This window comes from Crocodylus siamensis, chromosome 3 (assembly GCF_052110815.1).
Source record: "Crocodylus siamensis isolate JL-2025a chromosome 3, ASM5211081v1, whole genome shotgun sequence".
NCBI classification, from domain to species: Eukaryota; Metazoa; Chordata; order Crocodylia; family Crocodylidae; genus Crocodylus; species Crocodylus siamensis.
In genome coordinates this window covers 155040301-155064200 of record NC_143397.1, presented here as the reverse complement: position 1 = coordinate 155064200, position 23900 = coordinate 155040301, and positions in this window count along the sequence as shown.

Here is a 23900-nt window from a genome sequence, read left to right as displayed (position 1 = left end):
CATGATGTATGCACAGTCAGCATCTAATGTAGATGCGGCAAGGGTGCAGCCCCACTGGCAGATGGGAAAGCCTAGGGAACCTAAGGGAGAGAGGAAGGAAGGTTAAGCTTGGGAGCAGCAGCAGTCCAAAAGCGGGCAATGGATGGGAACCAAGAGAAGATTGACACCAGGCAGAGGCCAGAGCCATGGGGCCTCTCCTACAGCCCAGAGAAGGACTACAAGCTTTGATTTATTAGTTTGTTTGTTTATGTGAGTAAAGGTTGTGTCTTCACTTAAAGGACTGGCCAAAGAACCCTCCAGGGGTAAAGCCAACCTTCAAGGCAACAGACTCACTAAACAGATATTCCATTTGTTTGCTGACCTTTTACAAGAAGCAAATGTATTTGGAATGAAAAATCTGTTAGACACTAAATTGTCTGGATGCAAATGTAGCAAAACCCAGACATTTGAAGATTTTCACTTATTAAAGAATTTTGATTTTCATTATTTTTTCTATGAATTGTACAACTTTCATATGCAGACTAAACTTTAAGTTCCCCTGTATAATTGTGTGCATGGGTAGGGTGGTGCTGGAGAAGTGTTCGGAGGGGAATGATAGAAACTTTAGAGGTCTAATTAATCCACAGGAAAATTTAGCCAGTGCCAAAATCAGCTTAGCTGGAGAGTCCCGTTTCCAAGGTTTTAGCCTTAACTGGCATTTGAAACAAATCTTCTTGTAAAACAGTACACATAATGAAACTCTAACCCTACTTACACCACTGGATTTCACTGAGGTCAGGATTCCATCCTAAAAATCAGCTCTCTTCATCCTTTTGCAAGGCGTTGCTTTTAAAAACTACTTTCATTAGTCATTCCAGGCTGGGTTTTTTTCTCCCAAACATGATTCTTCCTTGATATGGAGAGGGGTATATCAAGATAAGCAAAGGTCCCTGAAGAGCCTAATCTAATAGTGGCAAAACTACCAAGGAATTCAACAGCAATGTTTTCTATCAAGCAGAGTACAACAGCAGACAATAGTCATTACACAAATGGCATTTGCAAGACTTCTGGTTTGAGATTTTCAGGAAAATGTTGGTGTTTCCCCTTATAAGGGTGCCAACATCTTTTGTTGAAATTAACTGTGACATTGGGAACAGTATATCATGTTTCTTATCAGGAATATGTAATGCTTGCTCTTCTCTCCAAAATATGTTCTCTTTTCCTTTGAAGTAGCTCATGACAGGATTGATGAGTTTGTAAAAATAATCACATAGTGACATTTTTAACCTAAACCAAAATTCAGGTAACACTCCTCTGACAATACCTAATTTCTTGGGGGGGGGGGGTGTTTTCCGACCACATGGCATTAATCTACTGCTTAAATCTTCGCTTTTATAGAATTTGAAATGGAGCTGTATACAACTACCATGTTAGTACTGAACAGACTTTTTACCATTATGCCTTTTGTGCATTGGTTGAGACTTCTTATAACATTTTAACATTTTTCCAAAAATGCATTTATTAAAAAATTATTTTGGTGGCACCCTGAGTCAGTTACACTGTCCATAGTTCCAGAACTATTTTTAATACCATCTGCTTGGCATATTCCAGAAGTAAAAGACAAAATACATGCACTAGCTAACATTATTGTGGTTTACTTACATTATTTTTATATTGCTTCTAGAGAACTATACTGAAGACTGTTTGAGGCCATTAGTTTCAGCAGTGTTATATCACTCATGGATTTGACCCATTATAAATATATAAAATGCATATGGATTGTTCAGTGAATAGCAGATAATGAGCAGATACACCACACGTTCTATAATTGTTCAAATCAATCTCATTATTAAAAGAATTTCTGCTATCAGTGTTCATTCATTAAAGCTAGAAAATCAGGCTGAAGTAGTCACAGTTTCATAGTTTCATAGTTGGTAGGGTCAGAAGGGACCTGAGCAGATCATCAAGCCCGACCCCCTGCCATGGCAGGAAAGAGTACAGGGGTCAAACGACCCCAGCAAGGTGTTCATCTAGCCTCCTTTTGAAGACCCCCAAGGTAGGAGCCAGCACCACTTTGCTTGGAAGTTGGCTCCAGATCCTAGCTGCCCTGACCGTGAAGTAGCGCCTCCTGATATCTAGTCTAAATCTACCCTCTGCCAGCTTGTGACCATTATTCCTACCACTCCTGGTAGTGTTCGGTGGAAACAGGGACTCCCCCAATACTTGATGCTCCCCCCTGAGTAGTTTGTAAATGGCCACAAGATCCCCCCTCAGCCTTCTTTTGTGGAGGCTGAACAGGTTCAGGTCCCTTAGCCTCTCCTCATAGGGCCTGCCCTGCTGCCCCCTGATCATGCGAGAGGCCCTCCTGTGGACTCTGTCCATGTTGTCCACATCCCTCCTCAAGTGCGGCACCCAGAAATGGATGCAGTACTCCAACTGCGGCCTGACCAGTGTCGCATAGAGGGGGAGGATCACGTCCTTGGACCTGCATGAGATGCATTCTGAAAACAGCAAGTACCGGGAATCTGACTGCAGGTTTCCAGCTCCAGCTAGATTCACCTCCACCTGGAACCAACAATGAACTTCTGTTTGGTCTGGGGTAACGTTGCAACTCAGAACACCTTGCAAAACATGTTCTGATTTATAGCTGGAAGATGCACTTCTGTCTGCATCTAACACGGGTAAAAAGAGGCAACACATCTGAGACAGTTCTGAGTCAAAACCTGGGATAAGCATAGCCCTTTGTGCACACAGCTTGTCCCTGGACTAAATGACAATTAACTTGAAATAGCCATAATTGTCCCTGGTAAAATTATCTCTCAGGCTAAAAACAGATGTTGGGTTTATCCTAGTCCTATTGTCCCAAGCTTTGACTAGTATCCCAGCAGGTGGTGGGACAGTCATTTATGCATGCAAATTGAATGGTAATTATCTCAAATTAGCCTTGATTTTCCTGGGAGAAAATTATTATCTTGGTACTTCACAGGTCCTAAAGGTGGGACAACATAGAACCCCAAATGAAAGTCTTTGACCCCATCCAAAATAGCATAGCCATATGGTATGTAGCACCAGCAACATGCCTATGGCACCACATACCACACTTTTAGATGTTTGCTGCACTGCAAGGACATGCTGCCTATGTGTGTGTGGCTCTTTTTTTTTTCCTGTGGTTTTTTTGACCCTTTGGATATCCAGGGGGTCAAACAAACCTGATGAAAAAAAGGCAGAGCAGTGCATGTGCAGGCAGCATACACTGCTCAAAAGCAGAGCTGGGCTTCCCAGAGGCATGCTGCAGCTACCAACCAGGCTCTGTGTGGCAGTATTGCTGCTCCTGCTGCAGCCCTGGGGGGCCCCCAGCAACCCAGGTAAGGTTGCTTGGGCCAGCACAGCTGGCCCCAGCCTCCGCTATCCCACGCAAGGTAACTTGCCATGCAACAAACATCCACGATCATCTGGACACAGCACTTGTGTCTATTTTTATTCTTGGATACTTCACAGGTCCTTCCAGTGGGACAAAGGGCTTGTAGGTCTATAAGATCCCAAGATAAAGGCTTTGTCCCACAAGATATCCCACATCTGTTTTTACCCTAAGAATTCTTCTCCGAAACAAGTTGTTTTGCTCCCACTCTGTACCATGGGCTACCTGCTTCTAAGGCTTTTTCAAAGATGAGAACTAAAATGAAGTCTACTCTGTATGTCTAAACTGGAAGCAGGTACCTCCAGTGCCTTAAAATACATAAAAATTTAGTTCCAGTCTCCCTACAGTTGTTAAGGTGAAAAGTAGGCTTCACAGCACTAGAGCTTCTTCCATCCTATCTATACCATCTCTACTGTGCCCCCTTACGTGTCACTATTTATTCTTGTTCTGCTCCTGGTTTCTCCTGTGCCATCTGTACATATGGACAAGAGTTCTGTCTTTGTCCTTGTCAGTTCAGAGACAGCTAAAATAGCACTTTCTCCTTTTGGTTTGTTCCAATGTTTTGTTCTCTAGAGCTCCCCCAAAGAACTCCCCAGTGGAAAATTTAGCCAGTACCAAAATCAGCTTAGCCTGAGAGTCCTGTTTCCAAGGTTTTAGCCCTAGCTGGCATCTGGCTGAAGCACTGGTGTCTAGGGATCTCACTGAAAATGTTACAGAACCCATTGATGCTTCACAGTAACAAAAAGCCTGCTAAGGATATCTTCCTATTAATGAATTTCATAGATTACACTCTAATCTTATCCGCCCAGCTCATTACAGCTGAGGATATAGATTAGCACAGCAGACATCTCATTATTCCTTTTCAGAAATACTTCACTTCTCCTATTCCCAGAGATCCCTGAAAAAAGAATTCTTTCTGAGAGGGTAATTATATTGTTTATTAAAGATGATATTGCTTTACTAAGTTATGCAATTCAAACATACTAGAATTTGCCTTTGGCATTTTATATAATGTCCCAACCTGCTTCTTTAATTACCAGCTTCTACTGTGTTTGAATCATTGTCCCTACAGTTTCATCCAAGAAATATCTGAATTATTTTAGTCAAGTCACAGGAAAATATATTCCCCATAGGTTTGCTGTCTCCTAGGGTTCCTGAGACTTGTGTGTGGAATCACTTTGGTGAACATTGGTATAAAACATATTTTAATGCAAAATATTTCTTGAGTTTGAATAAGTGGACCCTGGGACTGATAATTTCTTCCTCCCTCATGAGAGCAGTTCAACAGGTTAGGGAGTAGGGTTAAGGATTAACTGTAAACTGGAACAGAGAACAAAGAGTGGAGCTTAAGGAAAAATTTGTTTTAAACTCTTTTGCATTCTGGGGAGGGAAGGGTAGTCTCAAGGAGGAAATTGCTTAATTCAGGGGAAATGGGAAACTACGGCCTGTGGCCTGTTTGGCCCATAGAGCCATTAAATCCAGCTCTCAGAGCTGCAAGGCTTTGCTTATGCCCATGCCCATGCGCATGCATGGAAGCAGCTTTCAGCTGTCCAACCAAGTACAGCTCTCTTCCATTTGGAAGATGTGTTTACACTAAAGTTGGGACAGAGGGGCTAGAAGAAGCAGCAGTGGCATGGGCACAGCTGCCTGGCTCTGGTGGGAGCACAAAGAAAGCCACCCCACAACTGTCATGCTGATGATACCTCCTGGCCCACTTCAGACCAGACCTGGGTTGTTCCAGCCTATGGCTTGAAAAAGCTGCCAGCCCAAGGGTTAATTTAGAAGTGAATTATTTTTTTGACTACCTCCTACTTGGTTGACTGATAGCCTCTTTTATAACCATGATGACAGACCTACTCTTAGCACATTCTAAGAAAGATCCCAGATAAGGACTGCCAAGAGTCATGTACAAAAAAACAGGAGCGAGGCTTTTGTATCCAAGATAATACAGAGATCCTGGTTTTCCCTGATAAAAAATAAATAAAAACAAATTAAAAAAAAAACAAAACAAAACACATTCTCTGCTAAAAAACCCCAAATCCATTATTAAAATTAAAGGCACCCCCACCCCTTCCTCCACTGGTGCCACTCACTCCCCACCCACATCCTTGCTAGTGCCCCTTGCCCCCCACCCATAGCCCCTGTTCCCCCAGCCCTGCTGGAGGGAGCCCACAGCTCCCAGGGCTATGGACCCAGGTTCGCAGCCCCCCGCCCCTGCTCCTCCCCTGCTGTGGCCTCAGGCAGGCCAGCTCCCCACTGCCACATGCACTCCCAGGGCGTAGGGGGGACCCACAATGCCCAAATCTGCATGTGGGGCAGATGTAGACTGCGAGCTTGATCTCCCACCCTGCTTCCCTCCCCTGCTGCCCTGTACCCCTCAAAGCAGTGGCGGGCAGGCACAGGAGGCACCAAGGCAGCCGGGTGGGGGGGAACAAGCAGATCCCCACATGACTCTGCTGTCCCCAGCCATAGCAGGGTGTGCCTGCTGGGCTCCAGAGGCCCCAGGGGAGGGAATCAGGGCAGTAGCCCAAGCCTACAGCCTGCACCTGCCCTGCATACAGATCTGGGGGCCAGAGGTCCCCACTGGCCCTGTGGAGCGCATGTGGCAGCGTGGAGCTGGCCCTCCCCTGTGCCCAGACAAGCCACCCACAGTGCCATCCTGCTCCCCACACACATTGTGGCCCCAGGCCCCAAGCCACACCCAGCTGGACAGCAGCCTCAGCCCTGCCCAGCTCCCTCTCCCCACCACTTACCTGCTGGAGCAGGTATGTCCATGCATGTGGCGCCCCATGTCTCTCCACCTTCCTCCCAGCTCCCTGTGGCCTAGAACTCTTCCAGCCTGCAGGAAGCTCATTGCAAAATGGTAAAATACATGGGTTTCTCTTGTAAAAAGAGAGATGCACATTTGCCTTTGGTAAAAAATAAAATCCACAATTTACTCTGTTTCTCTGTGGGAAATGGAAAACCCAGATCCCTGAAGATAAATGAGAGAAGTACATTCATGACATAACGCAATAGAAATGATGGTTATCCAGGCATCAGAAGAATCTGGCAGATCAATCTTAGAGTTTTCCACAAACTTATGAGATGATGAGCAGATCTCTGCTAACAATAACATAAGAAATAATTGTTACTGATAAAGAACAAAAGGAATAACATGTAAAAATGATAAGAAAAGTGGCCCATTCAAATAATCGCTTGCCTTTTAAAAGTATAAACTCACTCAAAGTCTTGAAGACCTAAATTATTCTGGTTTAGCCAAGCCACCTACAATTGTTTTTCACCTTTCCTGATAAATGAATCCCTCTTGTGTCTACAAAGATCAACTTGAATATTTTATTCTATTTATTTAATGTTAAGCGCTTTTAAATTGGGAACCTTGTTTTTTCTTCTACTTTGACATAAACCTTGCTTGCCCATACTTCTACTACTGCTGCAGAGATTATGTCAGTGTGCTTAAGGAAAACATGAAGATGCAGTACAGTTATGGCTAGTTACTGTATGTACTAAGAAGCTATTATTGCAAACATAAGATTATGATGTTTCACATAAATTGTTAAATACTGATCTGTGGAACTAATTTATCAATATCTGTAACCAATGGATCCATGTTACAGCAGATTTGTAATGAAAGTCAATGAATTTAAAATATAAAGACTTCTTTTTACATATACTGCTTAAGTCTAAGAAGTAAAAATGTTTATTTCTAAGTAACTAGAGAGCTAAAGGCTTGCTAAATTTAAAAATTTTATTTGACCTATCTTTATCTCCCATCTGTGTAAATGCCAAGATTTATTTTCTTCCTTTCTTCCACTTTGGATACCTCAGACTGGGCTTGCTTGGAGCTGTGTGGGGTGATCCCAAGTGTAAGGCTCCCTGGCTTCATATCTCTTTTCTTTTCTGACTCCCACCAGTCTAAAGGTCTCTTGTTTTTTTTACCTCCCTTTCTGATCTTTTTCTTGCATTTTCAGTGTACTAATTATACCCTGTTCTCTCTTTTTTGTTTGTTTGTTTGTTTTTGTTTCCTAACTGCCTCTCACTCCCTTTCTTATCCATCCCTCTTCCCCTCTGGGAACCCGCCCCTGCTCCCTTTGATGGCCACATTCCCAGATACTGATCTCTGTAGTTCATATATACAATTGTTTTTGTTCCCTTAATTTTAGCTTTTGGGATTAACCTTGTCCTAACAGCTGGCATGGAGATGTCTCTCAAGACCTCCCCCTTAACCACTGCTTGAAGGTTTATACCCCTCCCTATGTTGAGGTGGAGGTCTTCACAGGTGTCCTAGCTAATCTCTTGGGACAATGTAATGTACATTACATGGTTTGTGTTAACACAGTCCCAGTGATTTACCTGAGCGCGCCCATCCTGGTCAACAGGGTGTGCACAGATGACCTGGACATCACAGGCATACACTATCTTGTCATGTCCCTAAACACCCAGGTGGTGAGGGTGGTAATTTCCAATGTGCCCCCACACCTGGACAACTGGAAGCTGGCCAAGGGACTTGAGCCCTATGAGGTTCCTACAAGTCCCTTTTGCCAACTAATGATCAGAAGCAAGGATTCGAAGTTGAAGCATGTCCTGTCCTTTCCAAGACAGATCTTCATGCTACTCAGGGAGGGCCCCCAGTCTCTGCCTCGCTCACTGAACCTCAAGCTTGATGGGTGGAGGTTTGTGATTTGTTTTTCCTTGAGGGAAACCACATGTTTCCAGTGTGGTAATTCTTCCCACCTAGCAGCCCAGTGCCCACTGGGGAAAGCAGCCAGAACATCAGCGAATGCAGCAGCACCAAAGAATGAAGCATCCACTTCTGGGACACAGGCCCTGCCCAGTGAGGCTGGGAGCTCTTCCTGACCTCTTTTCACCCCTTGTCTGAGGTGGCTGACCTGGGGGGTTGGGCTGGGAGTGGTCCAGCCCATCCCCTACAAAAGGGGAGCTGCCCACCACTAAGAAGATGAACAAGGAGAGGAAGACGAAGAGGGCCTCTCAGGACATCCCATGTCCACTGGGCCCCTCCTCAGCCAACACCAGGGGGGCCCCCGCTGGAGAGCTTGACCCTGTTCTGGATGTCCTACTGGTGACCCCATTGCACATGGCCATGGCTAGCGATGACTCAGAGGGAGAGGAGGCAACAGCGGGGGTCACCAACCCTTGCCTGTCTCACAGCTCTTGGAGCTGGGTGGCAGTGAAAGTGATACAGAATGCCTCTCTTCTGGAGGCCTGACCCAGGGGGTGGCAGAAGAGGTTTGTTAACCTCTCAGTTGCATCCCAGCCTACCGGACTGGATGAGGAAGCTAGTGAGATGGAGATCCAGTTTTCTGAGTGTCACAAGAGACCTCAAGAGCAAGAAGGCAGAGATCACTCTCTTAGAACCAGTCCTCAACCTGGACAACGAGAGGAGGCTGCTGTGCCTGGACATTGATGGCATAGACACCGCATTTTGGGGTAAACTCCCACATAGTGTGTGGCCTCCCCACTCTTCTGTTGGAAATGACCAGCCCATGTTGGCAGACCCCACCCTTAGTCATCCCTGACTATGAGGGTCACCTGACCTTTCTGAAGTGGACCAAAGGACAGAAGAATGGAGCAGGAAGCTATAGTGAGACATGGACAAGGTACAGATCCAGGCTTTTTGGCAGCAATACACCCAATTGGCCACAAATGAACTGCACTGCTGTATCTGACAGCTGGAGAAAGATGTGGCAAAGCTTGAGGCCACCCTGCTGGCTGCTGGCAGCAATGCAACACTGGGTGAGAGCCTCCAGTTCCGCAGGAAATGCCTGGGTGACTTGGTGGAGAAGGTGGCTTATGGAGTGAGGATGCATGCCTGCTGCCAAGATCTGGCAAAAATTGACACCCCAACTGACTTCTTCCTTGACCTGGAGCAATGGCAGGCAGCGAGCAAAGTTTTAGATCACTTCAAGACCCCCAAGGGCCAGGTAATCACAGGCCCGGGCAAAGTATATGAGTACACCATCACTGTTTATCATGACCTGTTTCTGGCCAAGCTGTCCTACCCTGAGGCCATGTGGGAACTCCATAAGAGCCTGCCACATCTCTGTGCCCTGGAGGCTGGTGAGCTGGCAGGAGGAGCTGGCAGCTGCCACAGTCAGCCTCACCTCTGGCAAAGCCCCAGGCCTCTGCAGGTTATCCACTAAGTTCTACAAGACCTTCTGGCCTTTCCTTGGCCCCTGCCTTCTGTGTGTTTTCTAGGAGAGGCTCACCAACAAGGTCCTACTGATCAGCTGCCACCAAATGATGCTCATATTGGTACCCAAGGGAGACCTTGGCTGCATTAAGAACTGGTGGCCGGTCTCCCTGCTGTGTGTGAACCATTCAAAACTACCTGTTCCTGCTGCATGACCTACTTCCAGCCAGAAAACTCTTTTGCCTGGACATTGGCCACATTTCCCTGGTATAGGAGAAGGCCTTCAATTGGGTGGGCCATGCCTACCTCTTCCAGACCCTGGAGGTCTTTGGCTTCAGGCCCCTCTTCACTGGGGCCCTCTGGGTCTTGTACCAAGACACCTCCAGCCTGCTCAAGAAGAACAGGCGATGACCTGGTAAGGGGCCTCCAGGTCCTTGACCACCTGGGTGATAGCGATCATTGCTTGCTGGAGTTTACCATCCAGCACAGAGTGTCACAGCCCAGCAGCAAGGCAATAGCCCTAGACTTCAAGAGGGCCAACTTCAATGAGTTGAGATTAGTGGGAGAGGCACTGGGGTTCTCAAGGGCAGGGGAACTCAGTGCCCAAGATGAGTGGTCATTCCTTAAGGCGATGATACTCGGGGCCCAAGGGGTGACCATCCAAACAAAAAGCAAGAGGGCAGGAGTGCCCAAAAAACCCCCTGGGTCACCAAGGGCATCCGGGAATGCCTGATCGCCAAAAAGGTGGTGTGAACCTGGTGGAAGCGGGGTGCTATCTCTAAAGAGGAGTATATCTCCTCTGCTCAGGCCTGTAGGGGGGCTGTCAGGAAAGCTAAGGCGGAATAGAGCTAGGACTTGCGTCCAAAATCAAAGATAACAAAAAGTCCTTATTCAAATATATAGGGAGGATGAAGAAAGCACCGGGAAATATGGGGCCCCTGCAAGATCCTCTGGGCAATCTGGTGGTTGCGCCAGAGGAGAAAGCAGACCTCTTTAACCAATTCTTCACCTCTGTTTTCTTGGGCAGAGACAGGGATTTCCCCACCGTGATGCAAGACGGACTTGAGGGGAACACCTCCAGAACTCAGGTTGGGGAGGACTTAGTTAGAGAGCTTCTGGAGGGGCTGGACGTGTTCAAATCAGCGGGTCCAGATGCTCTCCACCCCAGGGTGTTGAGAAAGCTAGCAGGGGTTATTGCAGGGCCCTTGGCATGGCTTTATGAGCGCTCATGATTCTCGGGCCAGGTGCCGGATGATGGGAAGGTAGCCAATATGGTCCCCATCTTTAAAAAAGGGATGAGGGAGGACCCAGGCAACTATAGGCCCATCAGTCTTACCTCAATCCTAGGGAAACTCTTTGACAAGATCATTATGGAGCACATCTGCAGTGGGTCAGCCTCAGAGATGATGCTCAAGGGCAACCAGCACGGTTTCATTAGGAGGAGGTCATGTCAGACCAACCTGATTGCCTTTTATGTTCAGGTCACAAAAGCCTTGGATGCAGGTGTTGCCGTGGATGTAGTCTTTTTGGACTTTAGCAAGGCCTTTAACACCATCTCCCACCCCATCCTCATTAAAAAACTAGGTGACTGTGGCATTGATGCCTACACAGTCAGATGCATTGCAGATTGGCTCAAGGGTCGTACTCAGAGGGTGGTGGTGGATGGGTCATATTCAACCTGGGGAGAAGTGGGCAGTGGAGTCCCCCAGGGCCCGATCCTTTTGCCCGCACTTTTCAATCGCTTTATCAGCGATTTGGATGATGGGGTGAAAAGCAACCTGTTTAAATTTGCTGATGATACCAAAATTTGGGGTGAGGTGAGCACGCTAGTAAGGAGGGAAAGACTGCAGCAAGACTTGAATAGGTTACAGGGGTGGGCTAGCAAAAACAGGATGCGCTTCAACACTGACAAGTGCAGGGTGCTGCGCTTGGGCAGTAGTAACGAGCAGCACACTTATAAGATGGGAAACTCCCTTCTTGAGAGCACAGAGGCAGAAGAGGATCTTGGAGTCATTATTGACTCCAAGATGAACATGGGCTGACAATGCAAGGTCACAGTTGGCAGGGCTAACTGGACCTTGTCGTGCATCCATAGGTGCATCTCTAGCAGGGCCAAGGAGGTGATCATTCCCCTGTATGCAACACTGGTCAGGCCACAGCTGGAGTACTGTGTCCAGTTCTGTGTGCCCCACTTCAGGAGGGATGTGGACAACATTGAGAGGGTCCAGAAGAGGGCCACCCAAATGATCCAGGGACTACAGGGCAGACCCTACAATGAGAAACTGCGGGATCTGAACCTGTTCAGCCTTCACAAGAGAAGGCTGAGGGGGGGAACTGGTGACAGTCTATAAACTCACTAGGGGGGACCAGAAGGATTTGGGAGAGACCTTGTTTCCCCTAGCGCCCCCTGGCATAACAAGGAATAATGGCCACAAGTTGTTGGAGAGTAGGTTTAGATTAGACATCCGTAAGAACTACTTCACAGTTAGGGCAGCTAGGACCTGGAACCTATTTCCAAGGGAAGTGGTGCTGGCTCCTACCCTGGGGGTCTTTAAGAGGAGGCTTGATGCCTACCTAGCTAAGATCATTTGAGCCCAGATGGGGGTTTTTTGTTTGTTTTTTGCTTTTTTTTTTCCTCCTGCCCTGGCAGGGGGTCGGACTTGAAGATCTATAAGGTCCCTTCCAACCCTACTTCTATGATTCTATGAACAGCATGCTCTGCACTCCATTCCCCATGTGCAGGAGCATCTGTCAGGGCTTCCCCATGTTGGGAATGCTCTACACCCTGGCCATCAAGCTGCTGCTGCATGAACTGTGGCACTACCTGAGCAATGTGGCCCTGCCATCAGCCATGGGTGCATCCATTGGCCCTCTGCTCTGGCTGTCAAGATATGTGGATGACATGACCATCTTCCTCAACACCCAGGAAGATGTGTGGACCCTGATGGACTGCCAGCGAGCCTACGAATGTGTCTCCTCAGCCCATATTAACTGGGCCAAAAGTAATAACCTGCTGCTTGGTGCATGAAACAGCGTGACCCCCACAGATTTTCCAGGGGCCCTCAGCTGGTACTGCAAGGGCCTCAAGGTCTTGGGCATGTTCCTGGGACCACTGACCTTCATGGTGCACAACTAGGACAGCCTTGAGGAGGGGGTGGAAGCCTGGCCTGCAACAGTGGCACTGCTGCCTACCCAGACTCTCCTACCATGGACATGTCCTCATTGCCAACAGTTCCCACAGCTGCTGAGGGAGTCCTGAGTGCACTCCCTGCAGTGCCCCATGCTGAGCCTGGCCTCCACCCGTCTCATAGCCACCCTCATCCAGGTGTGTGTTCTTTGCCTGGTCCATTATCCTTGACCCTGCTCAGCCTGCCTGTTGTCTGAGGCCCTGGGTACCTGGCTAGGCATGAACTCCATCCTCAGCATAAGCCGTCTCCTGTGTGATGTCCAGACTTCCCTCCCACCAAAGGCAGCAGCCACCCTGGATGTCACCTTCAAGCCACCGCTGTGGGCACTGGGCAGGAGCCTCTCAGAGACCACCTACGTGTGCTCCTACCTATACTGGTGGCTGAGCGGGGCGCCGTATGCCTGGCCAACTTTCTACTTGGTCAGGCCAAGATAGCCGTCATCAAGAGCCGCTGCAACTGGCTTTCCAGGACTGGCTCAGATGATGCCCTGAGGCTTTTCAGCCTCCTGGTATGGGTGTGCCTCTCGCTGGAGTTTGAGCATGCTGTGCTCTGGTGGGTGGTACCTGCCTTTGAGGCACGCTGGGCCCTTGAGGAAGTGGTGTGCCATGTGGATGATGGCTGTCTTCAATACGCGTTCTGATGTCATGACCACTCTGGGCGACTGGGCAGGCTTGGTGGCAGACTGCAACTCCAAACACATGCTGCGCCCTGGGCCCTCATCAGGCTGCTTTTTGTTTTTTTGTTTTTGTGGGAAGTTTAAGGTTTTGTCACATGTATGATTGGACAGAGCAGGGTAGGAATTGTTTGTTTATAGAGGGCTTTGGTCTGTATGAGCATGTGGCCAGTGTCCTGACCACATAACGGCATGTTAGGTACAACGTGTATTACTGTGAAGGTGTCTGTCACGGTGTGATGTTATGAATGTAATGGTATGGTACTCTTGGTTTGATGGTAATTTATTTGTCTTTGCTTTGTATTTTGGACCTGGACTCCAGAGGGATCAACATTTTGTACCCTGAACCTCTGAATAAAGTAGCTAAAAAGTCAAAGACCTTCCTTTCTTTTCAGATGAGGAGTGGAAATAAAACTATTGGTGCTTTGGCAAAGAATTTCAAATATGAGTACTTAATGTTTACATTCATAAATTAACGGATTAACTTACATTTCTGTTTGCTTTTACTTGACATCCCTAAAGGTTTGCCTATGTTTGAGGATTTACCTATAACTGAAAACCATTATTAGCAATGTATTAATTGCCTGCTATAGGTAATCTTCATGTGATTATTCCTCTAAAAGTTCTTATACATGTAAAACAGTAAGAGAACATCCAAAAATGTTTCTAAACAGATGAACAGGCAAGAGAAACCAAGAATCTAGTGATGGCTATATTCCAGAGCCAAAAGAAAAAAAATCTACCCAGATCAAATGCAGTGAAATACAGTCTGACATGTGCTTTCCATTCATATGCTGTGGGCACATCTACATGCACATACCTGTACTGTGCAGTAAATATGGTGACTTATGCCAGCTTGAGCATAAATTTGATACCTGTATCATGCAGGTTTATGTCCAATTAGTTACTGCACATTAACATGCATTTAGACACCTTACTGTGCAGTAACACTGTGTGTGTGGAGTGACTTGGGACTACCTTGAGTCCCAAATCACTCCACACAGCGTTAATGCACTTTAATACCTACACATGTAGGTGCCCTGTTTTCCTCATACTGCTCTACACAATTACATTAACCCAGGCCAAAAGAGCCCAAATGTTGATTTAATCTAAATCTCCACTTCAGGTATCTTGTGCCATCTCATTCCTAGCTACACAGAAAGTAGGCCAGTCATATCTTTCTCTCCCAGGCTTTTCCCCCAGGCATATGCAATAATACAATTCCCATCCTCAAGGTTATCCAGTCTCTTATGAATAATCTGATCTACTCCTGTCATCATGATGTCACCCAACCCTCTAACAAATTCATTAGCATATTCATATTTTTATGCCTATCTAAAATATTAAATAGGATTGATTCCACTAGTAACCAGGCAGAACTTCCCCTTCTAACTTCCCCTTTGTCATCTTCCTTTTAGCCAGTGCCTCATCCGCCAAAAAATATCCCTCTTAGTACCAAATTCAGTATAATCCTTCTTCTCTGAACAGCAGTAAGATAGCTTCAAACAGAGCAGGGGGGGAGAGGTGAGAGACAGAGAGAGAGAAATTACTTTTCCCAAGCTGCCACTGATTTTGGGAAATGTCAAATGGAAAATCTTTCCTTTTCAATTTTTCCCCAAAAAAGAAGCGCTCTTCTTAGATATCCCAGTCACTTCTTAACTTTTCCTGTCAGTAACACAGATGATATCCATCCCATCATGTGACCCTTGAATCATTAGATGTTAGAGCTAGAAGTAACAGGGGAAAAATAACAGAGAAGAAATTTCACTTTCAGGAAGAACTCTGAGGTAATGAGATGTGTTAGTCTGTAAATTAGTCTCCCAGTGAAAGTTGGATAAGCTCCAAGTCTTTGCACTTAAACAAAATATATATTAGAACAAACAAACAAACAAAAACCCAAGAAAAAAGCTAGAATATATACTTTAAAAAACAATTCCAAATTAGCCATGAGATGGGCATTATCTGAACAGGTCTACTGTTCCAAGATGAAGCTAGATGAAGAGTCTAGAAAACAAGCACCATATACAGAGATTTTTAGAAACAAACTACCATATTTACTAGGGCTGTGTGAAATGCTGGCAGCTGTTTAGTTTCTGAGGTGTTTCAGGCCATTTCAGCACCCAAAACACTGAATCCAAATCAAAACAAAAGGCTCTGAAACCTCTGACAAATTAAATGGGGCATTGGAAACATTTTGGAAATGTTTCAGAAAATTTCAGTTTCAGAGCCAGGCTTGCAGGCAAACAGTTGTACGCTATTGTCCTGCCACATGACTTGGCTCTGCAGGGAGCAGAGATCCTCACTGGGGATCTCCTTGCTGCTGCTGCCCACCACGCAATGCCCCAGTGACCCAGGGCTCCACGGGGTGGGCAGCAGTGGTAAGGAGACCTCCGGCATAGATCTCTACTCCCTACAGAGCCAGGCCATGCAGCAGGGCAGTGCTGGTCTCTGCTGCATAACCTGGATCCACAGGGAGCAGAGACCAAGAGCAGTGCGGGGCAGGCAGTAGCAGCGAGCAGACCCCTGGTGCGGATCTCTGCTCCCTGTGGAGTCAGATCATATAGCAGGATGGTACTAGTCCCTGCCGTATGACCTGGCTCCACAAGGAGCAGAGATCTGGGGTAGCAGGGGTGGGCAGTGGCAGTAAGAAGACCCCTGGCATGGACCTCTGCTCCCTGCAGAACCAGGTCATACAGCAGGGCAGTGCTGGTCCCTGCTGTATGACCTGGCTTCACAGGGAACAGAGATCCAGGGCAAAATGGGGTGGGCAGCAGTGGTGAGGAGACCCCTGGTGTGGATCTCTGCTCCCTGCGGAGCCAGGTCATGTGGCAGGGCAGTGCTGATCTCTGCCATGCAACCTGGCTCTGCAAGGGGCAGAGAGCCATGCTGGGGTCTCCTCACTACCGCAGCCCACATCATGCAGCCCCCTGTCACCGGGGCAGCACAAGGGCAGGCAGCAGCAGCAGCAAGGAGACTCCTGGTATAAATCTTTTCTCCCTGCAGAGCTGAGTCATGCAACAGAGACCAGCAAGCTTGCTGGCTGCTCTGCACTGCCTCCTTGCCCCATATCCCATTGTAACAGGTACCAGAGATCCGTGCAGGGGTCTCCTTGCCTGCATGAAGGACAGTGGCCCTCCCTCAGATGAGCCACCCATGGCCCTGTCCTGCTCCCCACTGGGGCCCAGCTGGGCACTGCGAAGCTTGTAGGGCTGTGCAAAGCTTGTGGCCTGTTCGAAACAGATTCAGAGGAGATTCAGCCAAAACAAAACAGGATAGTGATCCAAAACACCAAAACAAATCACTGTCCTCTGAAACGGCCAAATCCAAAACTGACTAGAAACACAGCCATTTCACAAATCCCTAATATTTATCCAAATTCAAAATAAACTTGAGTTTATGATGATGCTCTGTCCATGCCAATAGTGAGATTCTATACATGGACAAATTATAATTTTTTTATAATTTTCCATGTATACAATCTAATTATTGAAGGGTCAATAAGTTGTCCCCACCACCAGTCCAACAGGGAAAGCAGTGGCAGGGAAGCAGGTGGTAGGGGGCAAGCAGTTGGGGAATAGCAAAGGGCAGACAGTACAGGAGGCAGCAAGGGGGAAAGGCATCTTGCTCCCTGCCACCTCTCCCCCCACCACTTATCCCTCCTGGTACCTAAACCCCTGCAGCCTCAGCTCCCCACCCACTCTGCAGCTTCTGCCTTCCCACTCCCCCTCCCCCTCTGCTCCCCCGCTTCTCTGGCAGGCTCCATTTCTACTGCAACCTGGGGTACAGACCATGGCCTCATCCTGGCCCTTTAGCAACATTACCAAAAGTGGGGGAAAAAAGGCTGCAGGGAACCCTAGGACAGGGTTCAGGGGAGAGATGGGGGTCTAAGGCAAGGGAAGGAGAGGGAAACAGATGTTTGTTGGCAGGGGGGCAGGCAGCAACTGTCTCTCCAACCCTAACCCAGGGTAAGGGTCAGGGTCAGAGCCAAAGCAGCTGCTTGCCCCTCCTGCACCACCTCATACTCTATTCCAAGATGAGCCTCCCCCCATGTTGAATGGAGAACCCTCATCTTGGAATTGAGTAAAAACCGATATCATTCCAGTTTTTTCTGACATGTCTAGAAACATTCTTCTCTTGGTGTCAAAGTAATATTATGGAAGCCATGCTAACAGATTTGCTGTTTGTTTAATGAAAGCTATGAAACAATATTGTATAGTTTCATAGTTTCATAGTTTCATAGTAGCTAGAGTCGGAAGGGACCTAGGTAGATCATCTAGTCCGACCCCCTGCCTTAGCAGGAAAGAGCACCGGGGTCAGATGACCCCGGCAAGGTGCTCATCTAACTTCCTTTTAAAAATCCCCAGGCTAGGAGCCTGCACCACTTCCCCTGGAAGCTGGTTCCAGGCCCTAGCCGCCCTGACTGTGAAGTAGCGCCTCCTAATATCTAATCTAAACTTACCCTCCGCCAGTTTGTGACCGTTATTCCTGGTCACTCCTGGCAGCGCACGGGGGAACAGGGACTCCCCCAATACCTGCTGATCCCCCCTGACCAGTTTGTAGCAGGCCACAAGGTCCCCCCTTAACCTTCTCTTGTGGAGGCTAAACAGGTTCAGGTCCCGTAGCCTCTCCTCATGAGGCCTGCCCTGCTGACCCCTGATCATACGAGTGGCCCTCCTCTGGACTCTTTCCATATCGTCCACGTCCCTCTTGAAGTGTGGCGCCCAGAACTGGACGCAGTACTCCAGCTGCGGCCTGACCAGTGCCGCATAGAGGGGGAGGATCACCTCCCTGGACCTGCTCGAGATGCATCTGTGGATGCATGACAGGGTACGATTGGCCTTCTTGACTGCCTCCCCACACTGCCGGCCCATGTTCATCGTGGAGTCAATGACGACTCCAAGATCCTTTTCCGTCTCCGTGCTGGCAAGAGGGGAGTTCCCCAACCTGTAAGTGTGGTGCCGGTTCTTCCTCCCCATGTGCAACACCTTGCACTTATCAGTGTTAAACCCCATCCTATTCTCATCCGCCCACCGTTGCAACCTGTCAAGGTCAGCTTGTAGCCTATTGCACCCTTCTAGTGCACCCACATCCCCCCACATCTTAGTGTCATCAGCAAACTTGAACAGGGTGCTTTCTACCCCCTCATCCAAGTCACTGATGAAGATGTTGAACAGTGCAGGCCCGAGGACCGAGCCCTGCGGAACCCCACTGCCCACGTCCTTCCAGGTCGAGAAGAACCCATCCACTACCACCCTCTGGGTGCGGCCCTCCAACCAGTTGGCGACCCATTTGACCGTGTGGGCATCGACACCACAGTCTCCCAGCTTTTTGATGAGGACAGGGTGAGAGACAGTGTCGAAAGCCTTCCGGAAGTCCAAAAAGACTACATCCACAGCAACCCCTGCATCTAATGATTTGGTGACCTGATCGTAAAAGGCCACCAGGTTGGTCTGACAAGACCTGCCACTGATGAACCCATGTTGGTTGCCCCTGAGCATGCATTCCCCCGCAAGGCCCTCCTGGATGTGTGCCAGGATAATTTTTTCAAAGAGCTTACCCGGGATTGAGGTCAGACTAACTGGCCTGTAATTTCCCGGGTCCTCTTTTTTTCCCTTTTTGAAGATAGGGACCACATTGGCCCTCTTCCAGTCCTCCGGCACCTCGCCAGAGCACCACGAGTGCTCATAGAGCTGCGCCAGGGGTCCCGCAATGACCTCAGCCAGTTCCTGTAGAACCCTAGGGTGAAGATCGTCCGGACCAGCGGACTTGAACACGTCCAGCCTCTCCAGAAGTACCCTAACTAACTCCTCGCTAACCCTTGGCCCAGGCGTGTCTCTCTCGGGGCCCGAGGGGGGCCCAGCAGGGAGGTGGCTGAACTGGTCCCTACTTAGGAAGACAGAGGCAAAGAAATCGTTAAATATGTTAGCTTTGTCATCTGGCGTGATGACTAAGTTGCCCATCGTGTCCTGCAGGGGCCCCACATTACCCGGGACCCTCTTTTTACCCCCTATGTATTTGAAGAAGGACTTCTTATTGTCCTTAATCCGGGAAGCTAGTCCTATCTCCAACTCTGCCTTGGCCCTCCTGACTGCCCCCCTACATCCTCGGGCGACTATAACATAGTCCTTCTTGGCGATGACCCCATCTCTCCATTGGGTATATGCCTCCCTTTTAGCAAGGAGACATTCCCGGATGCTCTTAGTGAGCCATGGGGGTTTATGTGCCCTCCTGCTCCCTTTGACCCTTGTTGGGATTACCTCCCTTTGGGCATGGAGGATCGTCTCCTTAAGGAGCAACCACTCACCTTCGACATCTGATTCCCTTCCCCTCTGGGTCCTCAGCGCTTCCCCAACGATCCTCCTTAGCTTGTTGAAGTCAGCCCTCCTAAAGTCTAGGGCTGTTGCCTTGCTGCAGCCCTTTGCCACCTTACGCTGGATGGTGAATTCCAGCAAGCGATGATCACTGTCTCCCAGGTGGCCCATCACCCGCAGCCCCCTCACCAGGTCATCACCCGTGGCCAGCACCAGGTCCAACAAGGCGTCTCCCCTGGTGGGACTGTGCACCTCCTGGGTTAGATGGAGGTCCTGCACTCTGGCTAAGAACCGACGTGAGCGATCAGACTTGGCTGACTGCTCCTCCCAGCAGATGTCTGGGAAGTTCAGGTCCCCCATGATGACCACATCCTTAGCCCTCACTGCCTCTGTAAGCTGACCTAAGAATTCCTGGTCGAGCTCTTCTCCCTGGTTGGGAGGTCTATAGTAGACTCCCACCGTTAAGTCTCTCTCCCCTGGACTGCCTTTTACTCTAACCCAGAGCACCTCAGAGTGCCCCCCCCTACCCCCTTGCTAATTAACGAGGAAGTATATTCCTCCTTGATGTAGAGTGCTACTCCTCCACCTTTCCTTCCTATCCTGTCCTTCCTGTATAGCCTATAGCCCTTGACACTCACCGCCCAGTCATGCGATGAGTCCCACCACGTTTCTGTGATCCCTACTATGTCAGGGCTGGTGACAGCTAGGAGGAGGGCGAGTTCCTCCTGCTTCTTCCCCATACTTCGAGCATTCGTGTAGAGGCATTTGAGGCCTTCAACGGTTGTGCCCACTGACCCCCTAGTCTCAGCAATGCCCCGTCCCCCATCGCTTACCTGTTTCTCCCTTTTGACCATTGGTCTGGGCTCGCTGGCTGTTGCTGGGCCTGGTAGTTCATCGTCTCCTCCGCCCTCATCTTCCCCCTCCCCCGACGAGCCTAGTTTAAAGCCCGCCGAAGGAGGTTCACCAACCTGGAAGAGAACACACGCTTACCTTTAGGGGAAAGGTGGAGCCCATCCCATCCCAGCATGTCTCTCATCACGATGTGCCGGTCATGGCTGAGGAAGTCAAAGCCCACCTCGAAGCACCATTCCTGTAGCCTCCAGTTGGTCTCCGCAATGCACATCTCGTGACGTCTGCCGCGTCCGCTCACTGGCAGGATGGAAGAGAAGACCGCCTGTGCGCCCATCTCCCTCAGCACGCCTCCCAGAGCATGGTAGTCCTCCATCAGGCGATCAGGGGCTCTCCTGGCCGCATCGTTAGTACCCACATGGACAAGGACCATGGGGTAATAATCGGTGGGCTGGATGATGGACTGGAGCATCCCCTTCACATCCTGAATCTTCGCTCCGGGCAGGCAGTAGACCTCACGTGCTGAGGGATCCTGGCGACAGATGGGGCCCTCCGTACCTCTCAGGATGGAGTCACCAATCACGATGACGCGACGCTTCCTCCTCTTAGGCCTCTTGACTCCCGCCGCCCGCACAGGACATTGTGTGCACAAAGTCTCCTCCCTGGAATCTTCCACTGCTCCCTCCTCCTCCAGGGCTGCCAGGACCTCATATCTGTTCTCCAGATGGACAGGAGGAACTGGTGCCGCAACATGGTTAATAGCCCTGGCGCGGGAGACTGTCTGCCACTCAGCAGTGGAGGGCTCATCCCGGGCTGCCCTCTCCTCTGTTGTATCACCCTGCAGAGAAAGAAAATACCTATCAATTTCCTCCTCTGCCTCACGGATTCCCCTCAGCCTGCTAACCTCCTCCAGGAGCTCCTGCACCCGCTCCTCCAGGGTCCTAAGGCGGATACCTACAGGACAGGTGCAGGAGTCCCCAGTCCCTGCCCCCCCAGACCTTGCCAGGCAGTTCCCGCAGGCCAGGGGGTTGGAGGATGGCAGCCCCCCCGAGGGCTCTGTCTGGGTGGAGGCCTCGGACAAGCCCTGGGAAGGCCGCGCCCCCCGGGCAGGGGCCCTGGCAGAACTCCGTGTCAACACCATCGCAGGAGTTGCTGCCCTTACTAGCAGAGCAGGGGTCAGCCTCTGGGCCCCGCCTGCTCGCCCGCCGGCGCGAACGCCGCCGCAAACGCCGGCGCGCTCTTACAGACCGCGCCTGTTTGCGCGCTCTGTTCGCGCGGCTCGGGAGCGCGGCTCCCTACCGGCTCAGCTAAGAGGGACCCGGGGGGCTTCCCCTCCGGATCCGGCTCAGCTACGCCGGCCCCTCAGTCCCTCAGCCCCACTTACCTTAGGGGGATCAGCTGCATATATTTCTCCTGCATGTTGGATAGGACTATTCAGGAACTGGATACCACTGGAGTCCTTTGAAAGATTTGACTCTTCCTGGGAGAAGGCTACTGCATTCCATTTGACGCTGTAAATACATGGAATAGAAAAATACCATAATAAAATCTTGGCGCTGAATAAATTCTAAACATTATTAATATGGGCTATGTCTTTCCTTAAACTAATCAGCAAATCATATGTCTCAACACAATTTCAAGAAATATTCACATATATTACTATTTTGTTCTCATTGCAAAATCACTTAAATGTACTACCTTTGTTGATATAAAGCTATTGAAATATGAAACCATGCCTCAGGGGTGTAGATTGTAGCTGTGTTGGTCTAAGGACATAGGTAGACAAGGTTCTTTGGGTAAATCCAATATCTTTTTGGTCTAATACAAGATATCAGATTTACCCAAAGAACCTTGTCTCCATAAAACTATGCTGGCACTAAATTCACTATTCCCTGAAGAATGTACCGCTGAGTTCAGAAACAAGAAATCACTGACACGTTAAGATAGGAGCAAGAGTGTTACAGAGGAAATAAAAGTTTGATTTATTTGCTTCATAAAGACTATAAATACAGTCAAAGCCTGATAGTGTCACATACATAGAAGTAACAAAGCCTGTGATGTTAAGTAAAGTTGACTATTAAAGGATTTGCTCAGCCTATGATTGACTTATGATGGAGAATCCATCTGCAAGCCAATAGCAAGTGATAAAAGAACATTTTTGTTTGACGTGTATTTTGCCTTTGGTGTTCACAAAACACACTTACTCAGGTGGCAATCATTTCACAAAGGGCAATATCACGGCTTTAAATTTGGAGGGACTAAAATTCATACCCTATGCATTTTTTATCTTTTTGTCAGTTAATGTAATATCCATCTGTGAGGCTTACTTAATATCCAATGTAACAAATGAAATAAATACCATAAAAGTTATGCCATGTTAAGAAAGTACTTACTCATGAACTAAAGAGGAGAGGCTTTATCTCAGCTCAGGAAACTGAGAGGACCCTGAGAGGCCCCTTTACCTCCCTCCCCAAGCACCCAATCTCCATATATTTTCTGACCCTTTTAATTATTCTTTTTTTTCCCCCCAAGAGTTTCACAACATGTTTTACAGGGTAGGAACTTATGCACCTCCTGCAGTTGAATCAGAGGACAAATCATGTGAGAGACATTTAAGACTTTGGCAAACCTCACTCAAATACTGGTAGCACCTTAAATTTCCATGGGTTAAGCAAGCAACTGACAAGCCTATCTTATGTTTATAATGATAAAAGATATTCAATTTTTGGCTGTTTACATATCTATCTTCAGAAACACAAATTATTTTGCCAGTAATAGTGCTTTTCAGGAGCGGGAATACAATGGATAATATCTTGGAATGTCATTTGATAATTCAACCCTTAGTGGTAAATTTAATTGGTAGAAATCACTTATGTTGCTATCAAGTGGTTTGTAGTAATGTTAGGAGTGACAATACATGGAGGACTTTTTTGCATAATATATATGGAAGTCAGCTATTGATGATAAAAACTGTAATACTAGGCAGAGCAGGAAGTAGAAAGGAATTACCATATTCTATCACTATATATTGATAAAAACCACCAGTGTAGTAAGACTTCAACAGCATACCATATTTACCCAAATCCAACATGACTCTCAATTTAAGATGACCCCCCAACATCCCAATTGGATTCCATACATGGAAGATGTAGCATAGCCATGCCCATTCTTTACCATGGGTACTTCCCATGCTTCTGAGCTTTGCTCACTTGCTCTCAACACCACCACCTTTTTCTGTTATATGTGTTGGTGTTTTAAAGCCTCCTCAGAGCTATTAGGTGTTGGCTACAGATAAAGCTGGAGACTTCAATTGGGGTGTACCAATTCTCCT